Source organism: Arachis duranensis, chromosome 10 (genome assembly GCF_000817695.3).
Source record: "Arachis duranensis cultivar V14167 chromosome 10, aradu.V14167.gnm2.J7QH, whole genome shotgun sequence".
In the NCBI taxonomy this organism is placed as follows: Eukaryota; Viridiplantae; Streptophyta; class Magnoliopsida; order Fabales; family Fabaceae; genus Arachis; species Arachis duranensis.
The window spans coordinates 103,992,999-104,003,268 of record NC_029781.3 but is presented as its reverse complement, the minus strand read 5'-3'; the positions used below and the strand labels follow the sequence as shown (position 1 = coordinate 104,003,268).

General features: G+C 28.6%; 1 pseudogene; it reads right to left on the bottom strand.

Moving 5' to 3' along the window:
- The window catches only part of LOC107471925 (protein FLOWERING LOCUS T-like), a 1,685-nt pseudogene extending 731 nt beyond the window's left edge, over positions 1 to 954 (bottom strand).
- Positions 955 to 10,270: the final 9,316 nt, after the last annotated feature.

Genomic DNA, 10,270 nt, shown 5'->3' with positions numbered 1-10,270 from the left:
GTTACCAGCCTGAAGTCAATCAAAAGAAAGAAAGTATTAAATTGGAATATATATATATAAAACTTGGTGTAAGATGTAAATTGTTGTAATATAAAAGAGATGAATGTATATAGTCAAAGGAGTGGTGTAAGTGTAGTTTTGATAAATCTTAAAACCTAGGCGTAACCTTTATTTAACCATGTACCATTAGTCTTCTTTATTAATTAGTGCACAAATTTTGCACCACAATTATTGTGACTCACCAATGTAGATATTCCCTCAAACTAGGGTCGCTTGGGCTAGGGGCATCTGGATTCACTGCAACCTGTATTAAGTCATTAAAATCACTTTAATTTGTTGTTTTAAACATATATAATCACATGTCATAAACTATTTTTCTTTCAATTCTTGGCAGCAGGCTTTAGCTATTGTTAAAGTACAATAGCAGTTTTATATCTAACAAATGAAAATGTTATATTAGACAATAATTACGATAGAAAAGAGAGAAGTATTTTTAATTCCAAAAATTTTGACATATCCCTTTTTTTTTCAAATAAATAAAATACCAAATTTAACGGAAGAGGAATGAGATACAAAATCTATAGTCTACACACTTATTAAGAACTGTTAATAATTTAGACTAAACTAGTTAACATAACATGTGCTTAAGTCTCATCTTCATCTGAAAATAGTTGAAAAACGTCAAATAATTTAATATATTTGACTTAACTGTTTAACATAACACGCGTCTAAAAGAAGATGGTAGTAAATTACCAGAGTGTAGAGGTTCCTGAGGTCATCTCCACCAATGACTACTCTTGGTTGGTGGATAACTTGAGAAGGCTTGAATTCACAGCCATTGCAAACATCTCTATTATTGTAAGAAACTCTAATTGAAATAGAAGTTTCAAAGGGGTCTAAAACATCCCCAATCACACGCCCAACTACAAGAGGGTCCTTACTAACAAGTGGCATGGCTTGGAACTTTGATATAGTGCAAAACTAATACTAACTATCAAAGAATTAAATTGTTTTTGTGTTATTCTACGAGTTTATTATATTTGGTATAACATATATACATGGGGCTATTTATAGTTTCAAAGGGTGTGTGTAGGATTGGTCCCCATTCATTCTCCTTTTGTGTTTTGTATTGAATACCAATAATGAAAAAAAAAAGTTGAAAGAAAGAAAAGAAAAATAATGTTATTCGTGTTTGGAAATGCTGAAAAATGAAATTTCTTTAAATAATTTTATTTGTATATATTTTTAAATCATTGATTTTGTGACAATCAATTTATATTTAAATACTTTAGCTGAAATAATGATTTTAAAATAATCTAAGAAACCACCTTTTAAGTGATATAATTACAGAATAGATATAAAATAATTCTGTATATTATTTAATGTTTTATACTTGAAATCAAATTAATAAAAACCATTATAATCTTAAAAAATAAAACTTTTTACTTATAATTGTAAGTTTTAAAATATTGTTTTTACTTAAAAATATTTTTTAAATTGAATTATTAGTTTTAATGATTTTGATTGAAACATGCATATTTTTGGTAAAAGAGTGTCTTATTTTAATGATTCCAAACATGCTCAAAAAAAGTATAGTATATATACTTTGTCACGCATATACACTGTAGCGCACGTGGATACATGTGAACCCTAAACTAACTATGCATTGCATACATTCGGAATTGTTCAAATACATAATTCTTATAGGGAGCTTTTTTTGGTGGGGAATGAAGAATAATCCAGACTTTGAAGGACCAGGAATTAGGGAATAATTGAAGATAACCAGAAAAACAAGGACCGGTTTGCAAATTGTGGGTTGTAGCAAGTGGAGGCAAATTTGGATATACCAAGTACTCACACGTGGTACTTTTAACACAAGTTAGTGGGCCTTAGAGCCTCCAGTGTAAAAACAAAAATAAAATAAGCTGGTGCTTTGTTATCCGGTTTTGTATGAATTTCACAAAGACCTCATCAATTGCTCAAAATTATTTAATGGTATTTAAAAAATAAATATTTTCATAAAAACCCCATGTTGGATAGATGGGCCTACAATAGCACATTAATGAATCATTTTGCTTTAATTTGAACGAGCCAAACATGAAACATGTCTAAGAAGCCAAACATAAATTTTAATCAATAATATAATAATAATATAGCCCCTTTGGTATGAATAGTTTATCCGTCTGGGCATGGATGTTCTTATTTGGACATCTTGTTTGGGCTACTGGATTTATGTTCTTAATCTCCTGGCGCGGATATTGGCAGGAATTGATTGAAACTTTAGCATGGGCTCATGAACGCACACCTTTGGCTAATTTGATTCGCTGGAGAGATAAACCAGTGGCTCTTTCCATTGTGCAAGCGAGATTGGTTGGATTAGCCCACTTTTCTGTAGGTTATATATTTACTTATGCAGCGTTCTTGATTGCCTCTACATCGGGCAAATTTGGTTAATGTAATTTTTTTTTGTATCCGCATCCTTTCCTTCTATGGAGAAGGTGGTTTACAGACCTCTTCTATATTCAATTTCTACTTATATTTCTACATCTAGGATCCGACTTGTATGATTGATTGATACTAATAGGAAATTAACCATTATGGCAAGGAAAAGTTTGATTGAGAGGGAGAAGAAGAGAAAAAAATTGGAACAAAAATATTATTTGATTCGCCGATCCTCAAAAAAAGAAATAAGCAAAGTTCCGTCGTTAAGTCAAAAATGGGAAATTCATGGAAAGTTAGAATCACTACCGCGTAATAGTGCACCTACACGTCTTCATCGACGTTGTTTTTTGACCGGAAGACCAAGAGCAAATTATCGGGATTTTGGGTTATCTGGACACATACTTCGTACGAATATAAATTAATTATTTTTTTATTTATCAAAATTTTAAGAGGTTTGACCTATCGATATAACTCATATGATAAATTTTATTTAAAAAAATTATATATATATAATATTAATTGTGGCATATTTTTTTATATAAACAATTTTAGAAAAAAATCTAATAATTAATTTATTACTTTTTTGTTTTAGTCCATTTTAAATATTTTTTATTATTTTTGAAAAGAAAATCTTTTAAGGAATTTAATAATGTGTGACGAGGAACACCGAATAAATTATAAATAAACCAATTAAAATGTAACACCAAAACATCTTTAACAAAAGATGATATAGGCATTTTTATATGAGTGTTCTCTATATTTTTGTTGTGCTCCTCATAAAAAAAGTGATAATGCTAAGAAGAAAAAAAAAATCAGATATTCATTAATTGTTGTGATAATTAATAAATGGAAAAGTCTAGGGGGCCAGCAGTTTTATTGAATTTTGGCCAGCATGTAACCAGCAGAGGAAGGTGAGCCATTGGATGAAATCTCACACCAATCTCACACCATCAAATCATCATTGATGGCTAGTTGATGGCTAACAATCACAAAAATTGCTGGCCCCCTAGCATTGCTCTTAATAAATTTTAAATAAAACAAATTTTGACTATTTTTACTTGATTTTTTTTATCACCAAATATTTCCAAAAAAAAATTTTGTTTTGGTTTTTCTGTACTAACATTTAAAGGTTTTCTTCTTTTCTATGTCATTTGTCGTTGTTAATTTGATCCATTAAATGATAATATTGATCTCACATGATATTAACTACATTATATTAATTACTAATTACTAAAAAGAAAAAAGAGAATACAATAATAAATTACACTATACTAATTACTTTAAGAAAAAAAAAAACTATACTTTGCTAAAAAGTTATGGGCAAAAAAGTTGAGTGAATAAATACTTTTTTTTTTTAATTGAAAAGTTGTTAGTTGCATCATTTTGATGCAAGAAACATTCTTCGATTACAGTTGAGTGTTACATCCACCAAAATAAACAAGACAAATAAAAACCCAATCAAGTTTAATAGAGTATATAGATCAAGAAATTAAGATCAAGATCAAGAATATGTAGCTGCTGTCAAGTTTCTCTTCACATCACTTTCATCTCACATTAGTTTCTCTTTAAAGTTGGAGGACCACATTTTCGGAATTTGAAAAATGTTAAGAGATAATATTTTTAGTGAAAAATGAAGAATTATTGAATAGTGTTAGTTCAAACGAAAAGAAAATATGTTAAAAAATTTAAAATATATTAATTTCAACACAAATTATTAAATTAGAACTAGGTGTAACGTAACAATAGGTAAATTTAAAATTAAGTAGTATAATTTTTTAAATATGGGTGTGGCAAACTGGCAATAAATAAAGGATATTTTATTCTTGTTGTAGCTTAAAAATAATTAATATGTAATAATAAATAATATACGATTATTACTCTGCTAAATTATTTAGTCTTCATAACTAATAGTATTGGGTTAGTTCAAATATATAAAAAAGAAGAAAAAAATAAATCACAATGCTTATTATTAAATATTGATTCTTGAACCAAATATTTCTTGAGTTTATTAAATATTATATATGAACCCCAATAATATGATATCATAATTACTGTGTCTTTACGAAAATACATAACTACAACAAATTTTCTTATTTATATTGAGAACTACAAGTATTTTGAGTTCAACTATATGTGACTTTCTTATGTGTTAAAAAATCGATGATTAATAAAAATGTCATTTTGTGAAAATAATAATTAAAAATTATTAAATAATTTATACTATTTGACTAAATATTAGTATAATATATATTAATATTTATATTATTTGACTTTTGCTGATGTAGATGTAACATTATATTAGCCGCAATAAAAGAGAATAAACAAGAAAGAAAAAGGTGCATATCCCATAAAATTCTGATGAATCTCATCACTGGTTATTTGGTTACCACCAACATGATGCATGGGATCCAATTATAAACGAATGGTTATAACCATGGCAGGGGTAAATATAACATTTTTTTATATTAATATAACACATATTATTTACAAATAAAAATTATTAATAATTTAGTCAAATGTGTTTATTAATCACCAAATACATAAACTTAATCTTGTAGTATTTTATATTTCAAGTAAATAGTTAGATTGGTTCATGAAAAATTATCTAATCTCTAAATTAATTTTCGAAAGATTAAATTAATCAAAATCGTTCTCAAAAATTTTAAAATTAATCACGTTAATTATTTCGTCTATTGTGTCACTAATGACATTAAGTTTTGCTGACGTGACACACTTTTTTTGTCAGGATTCAGGCCCACATACATACCCAAACCATTAAAAAACCGGAGCCTAACCCAACAATCCAACCCGGCAGTCACATACTCTCTTTCTCTTCTACGCGTCTCAGCTTCCATGTCGGTTCGAACAACTGCTGCCTCCATAAGTTACAGCCTCTTCAGTGATTCAAATAATATTGTATCTGACTGTCTTCTATTTTATCAGTCAATACCTCAGCTTTATCAAAACTAACGTACCATGTCAATAAAATTTAATATCATTAGTGATAGAATAAACGGAAGAATTAATGTAATTAACTTTAAATCTTTTGAGAACGATTTTAATTAATCTAATTTTTTGAAAAATCAATTTAGAGATCAAATAATTTTTTATAGATCAATTTGGCTCTTTGTATTTTCGTAAGAAAAAAGAACTTATTTATTAAATAGAATCTCCCTTTATATTAGCTTTTTTTTTCTCCCAGAATCTGGATTCCCTTATATATATAAGCAATAAAGTCAACAGAAGAGATAAAGATGAATGATGAGACAAAATGTATTGTGAGACCACCGAAGTTATTTTTCATTTTTTCTTATTTCCTTTCTTCTAAATTCTAATATATCGAACATGCGGCGAAAAGGGTTCAGATTCTCTAAAATGAAAAATTAAAAAAGGCATAATAAATAGAATCTTCTTGTTGTTTTGTTGTTGTGTGTGATGGTTGGAGAGTGGGGCTGGAAGAAATGATGATGGAGGGTTAGAGAATGAATAGCAAGTGGATGGAGAAAATTGAAAGAGACTCGAGGATAAAATTGGAAAAAGAATTTGATTAACTTCTAATGTTAACCAAAGGGTAAACTTGACGTGTGATTGGATTAGTTTCTATAAAATTAATGGATTATGTTTATTGATTCGTACAAATATAAAGGAAAAATAATTTTTTTTTCTAAACTCATACGTAAATATATTATTTTTATTCAAAACTTATGTTTAATTACTTGCATTGTATATGTAAATGTAGTTAAACTAATTTGAGTTGTTCGAGTGGTAAATTTGTTCATCAGTTTAAGTATAAGTGTTATTTTGAATATGCAATAATTTATTAGCCACACTACAAGACGAACAGAAGATAGTGGCGGGTTAATTGTCGATTTGCGATGGTTTTAAACCACCGCTAAACATAATGCCAGCGACATAGCAACCGCAGCGCATAAGAGTGTGGAGATAACATTCTACGGTGGTTTCTAGCAAACGCTGACATAACCGCCGCAAATCAAGTATTTTGTGTCGGTCAGTTTAGTGGCAATTATAAATCGCCGCTATATCACAAAGAGACTATTGAGTTAGATTGATTTTGGGTTTATAAACAAATGATGACAAATATTTATTGGGTGAAAAACCCAAGTTGATTTAATGTGTGTGCTAAGTGATTCAGGCCCATTTACATGTGTTTCAGCCCAAGTTAACGTTGCTTCAGCAACCTTATATGTCACAGCTTCAAAGCAACAGTTCGTTATTCAATCTCAACCCAACATGTTGCTAAAAGTATTCTTTAAATGCATAAATTCAAGGTATAAGTCCAAAGCCTTTAAACAAGCACCGATAAACAAAAAGTGCAAAGGAAGAAGGCTCTACATTTGCAAAGTGATAAATGGGCATTTGTCTTCATTATGAAAAATGAAAGACAACAGAAACAAAAGGGAATTAACAACACAACAAGGACAGCTGTGACTCTAGCAAAGCAACAAACACAAGGATAATGCAACTACACAAAGGACATCAACAAATCAAAATGCAGAAGATCATAAGTAAAATTTGGAAGAGCAAAACAAAAACGCAGAACTATGAACAACAGTGGAAATGGCTCAAAAATGAAAGTGCTTTGCATGCCAAGGAAGGCAGCAGCTCCAAGAACAATAGAGGTTGGTGGATCAGACCCTCCAACAAGCAGCGATAGTGGAGCAGAATGGAGCAAGGACTGCATGACAGCTGAGACAGCTCCAACGGATAGCTGTGACAAGAAAATGGAAGAGACAAATTGGAGAGCAAGCTGAAGATATAAAAGAGATCTCATTCCAACATTTGAAGACAAGAAAAAGAGAGCAAATTCAGAGCATAATCTATTCACACTTGAGCTGAATTCTTTTTCTTCTACTAGTGCTTAATTTCTGATTTTTTGTTATGGCTATCTTGTGTCATCTTTTGTATTGAGAAAATGTTAAATATGTGAGTTGAAAAAGTCATGAGAGAAGAGGCAAGAGAGATGCATGAAAAAATTAAATGAATTCTTTCTGTTTAGTTTGGTTTCTGTGAACTAAGGTTTAGTTCCCATTGCCAAGTTGGGATAGCACTTGGTGGTAAATTGAATCTTCGAATTTTTCTTGCCAAATTGGGATAGCACTAGGTGTTTCTGAATCTGGCTAGGTTCTCCTTTCAAGTTGGGACAGCACTTGGGTTGCTAGGCTTTGGGGTAAAAAGCTTAGTAGAAAATATTAGATGAATTGGGTTGTTATTCATTAATATTGGTGTTTGTAATCTGTTTGATTATAGTGAAAATTCTACCATGGTTGTGGTGGAGACTGGATGTAGATTTCATGGCACTTAGAAACCGAACCAGGATACATGTTAGCCTCTATCTCTTCTTTCGTTCTCTGTTTTATTTCTTAGTATGAGATAAAACGAAAAAAATCTCCTGCATATTTAGCTTCTGCAAAAACAGAGCTTGAAAAGTTAATTTTGAGCCAACTTGATTCAACCTCCATTCTCAAGTTCAAGTAGTTCCATCAGAGACATTTAAGATTTTATTTGCGATATTCTTAAACCGCCGCAATTTGATTGTTGCGTTTTACATGGTTTTTATCTGTGGCGGTTTTAAACCGCCGCTAATTGTATAGTGAATTTTTTTAAAATCTAATATTTTAGTTTGATTTATTTTATTAACCTGGAGATTTTTTTACCTTTTTTTTATTTTAAGAATCTTATTGTTCTTCCCTAAAATTCTATATTACAGGCAAAAACTCATGAATTTTTAATTGCGAAATAAACTAACATATTACTGTTGGATCAGATAACTTAGCACACTCTCTATTGTCTGCCTTTTTATTTTCTCTCCTGTTATCTTATCTTCAAAAACTTAAAAAAATAAACATGACAATATCAAATTATGCAGTTAGACTAGCCTTCAAGCCTAAAACAAAAATCTTTCAAGTGAAATAAGTTACTCTAAAATATCTAAATTACTAATACTTGATAATTTTGTTAAATTCTGAAACAATATATATTTAATTTTCAGTGACGAATATAATAAACCGTGTTGGGTGATTCTTATAATTGAAAATCACAGTTTGATCAATTTTAATTATTTTATTTATTCTATTTGAAGAAAGTTAACATATATTAACTCTTAGGTGCATGCAAAAAATAGAGTGTTAATTCATATGTGAAATGGTGCAAGCTTGTACACACAACAATATAAACAATCGTAGTTCTTAATCACTGAATCAAATATTTTGTAGAATTTATTAATTTTCTGTTTTAAAAAGATAAAAAAAATATGAACTAAAAATATATTATTAAATTAAAAAATTGAATTAATAATTAAAAATTATTATAAAAAATAATAAATTTTAATAATTTTTGAGTATTTTTCTACATAAAACATATATATACGTATGTATGTATGTAGAAAGTATTATACCTATAGGCTATAGCACGAACACTTTTATTGTGTTACACATCACATCACTTCATCAGAATCTTAAATTCCGTGGCCAAATTATACATCAAAGGTGAAAAAAGTTAGATGATTCAAACACTAGAATCTTTCACATTTTATTCTTGCTGCAGGAATATCCGATTCTTCTTTTTAACAATTAAAGTAATTCGAAGAATCGGAGTTGAAAATGAAAATGAAAATGAAAATGCGAGAGAGAAAGGGATAGTACCTACGACCACTTTAATAAGTAAAATTATTTCTAAATTATTGTTTACTTATTTATTATGTGTTTTTTGTTATAAGAATTTTGACTTATGCTATTATTTTGACAAAAAAAAATTGGAAATGACATAGGTTAATTTTAGGTACCAAATTGAGTTAATTAACAATATTTCTAATTTTCCATGGGGTATATATATGTACTGCAAAATCATTTCTTAGCTACGATTTTAGAGTATGAGATTTACTAGTCCAACCGATTGATTAGAGACTCAATTGTTATAATGAAATACAGTATTCTTTTTAATGTATATTAGATCATAAACATAAAGAAACAAAAATATTGTTAGATATATAACTACAATTCATTTGACATTATCTAATATCTTAATAACCTTTGAAGAGAAAATATTTCTTGTTTTTTTTTAAATAAATAAAAAAATTTTGGTAACAACTTACGTACAATTATCTTCTTGTAAAATTAATAATTAAGACATGTTAAATTATTATTTAACATATTTGACTAAATTATCATCTAAATATTTTCAATTATCAACATCACTAAAAATCTTATATTTATCACCTCACGTCAAAATATAAATATTTATCATTATAGGTAGTATTTCTCAATTTTGCAGACACACAATTTTGTAGTCACCATGCCTGTGAAATAAATAAAATAAATTATTTTTTGTAATTTTACACACAGTATTAGTGAAATTGAAGCGAAAGAAAGCAGATAAACTTATTTTTAACCAGACTAGACCGTACTGTTCATACTTTACATGAGTATTGACAACGTAAGTTATAGTATGTTGTTTGATTTATGTGTGCGCGTGTGCATACAGAGACGGATTTAGAAATATTATTGTGGGGCTAATAATATATATAATATTAAAAAATTATGCAAAAAATTATATAATGTAAGATGTATTACAAAAATATATCGATAGAGAATATATTTTTAAGTGCAAAAAATATGTGTGTATTTTACTAACGAAGTGGTCGATTTTTTGTATCATCAAATTCATGAATAATAGAATTTGTGTCAAATTTTTCAACAATTTTCTTTTCAATATAATTAAAATAAAATTAGCAACAAATTCATATTTCATTTTGTTTTTGAGTCATTCACAATATTCATAGTTGAAAAAGATCTTTCAGTTGTAACAGTTA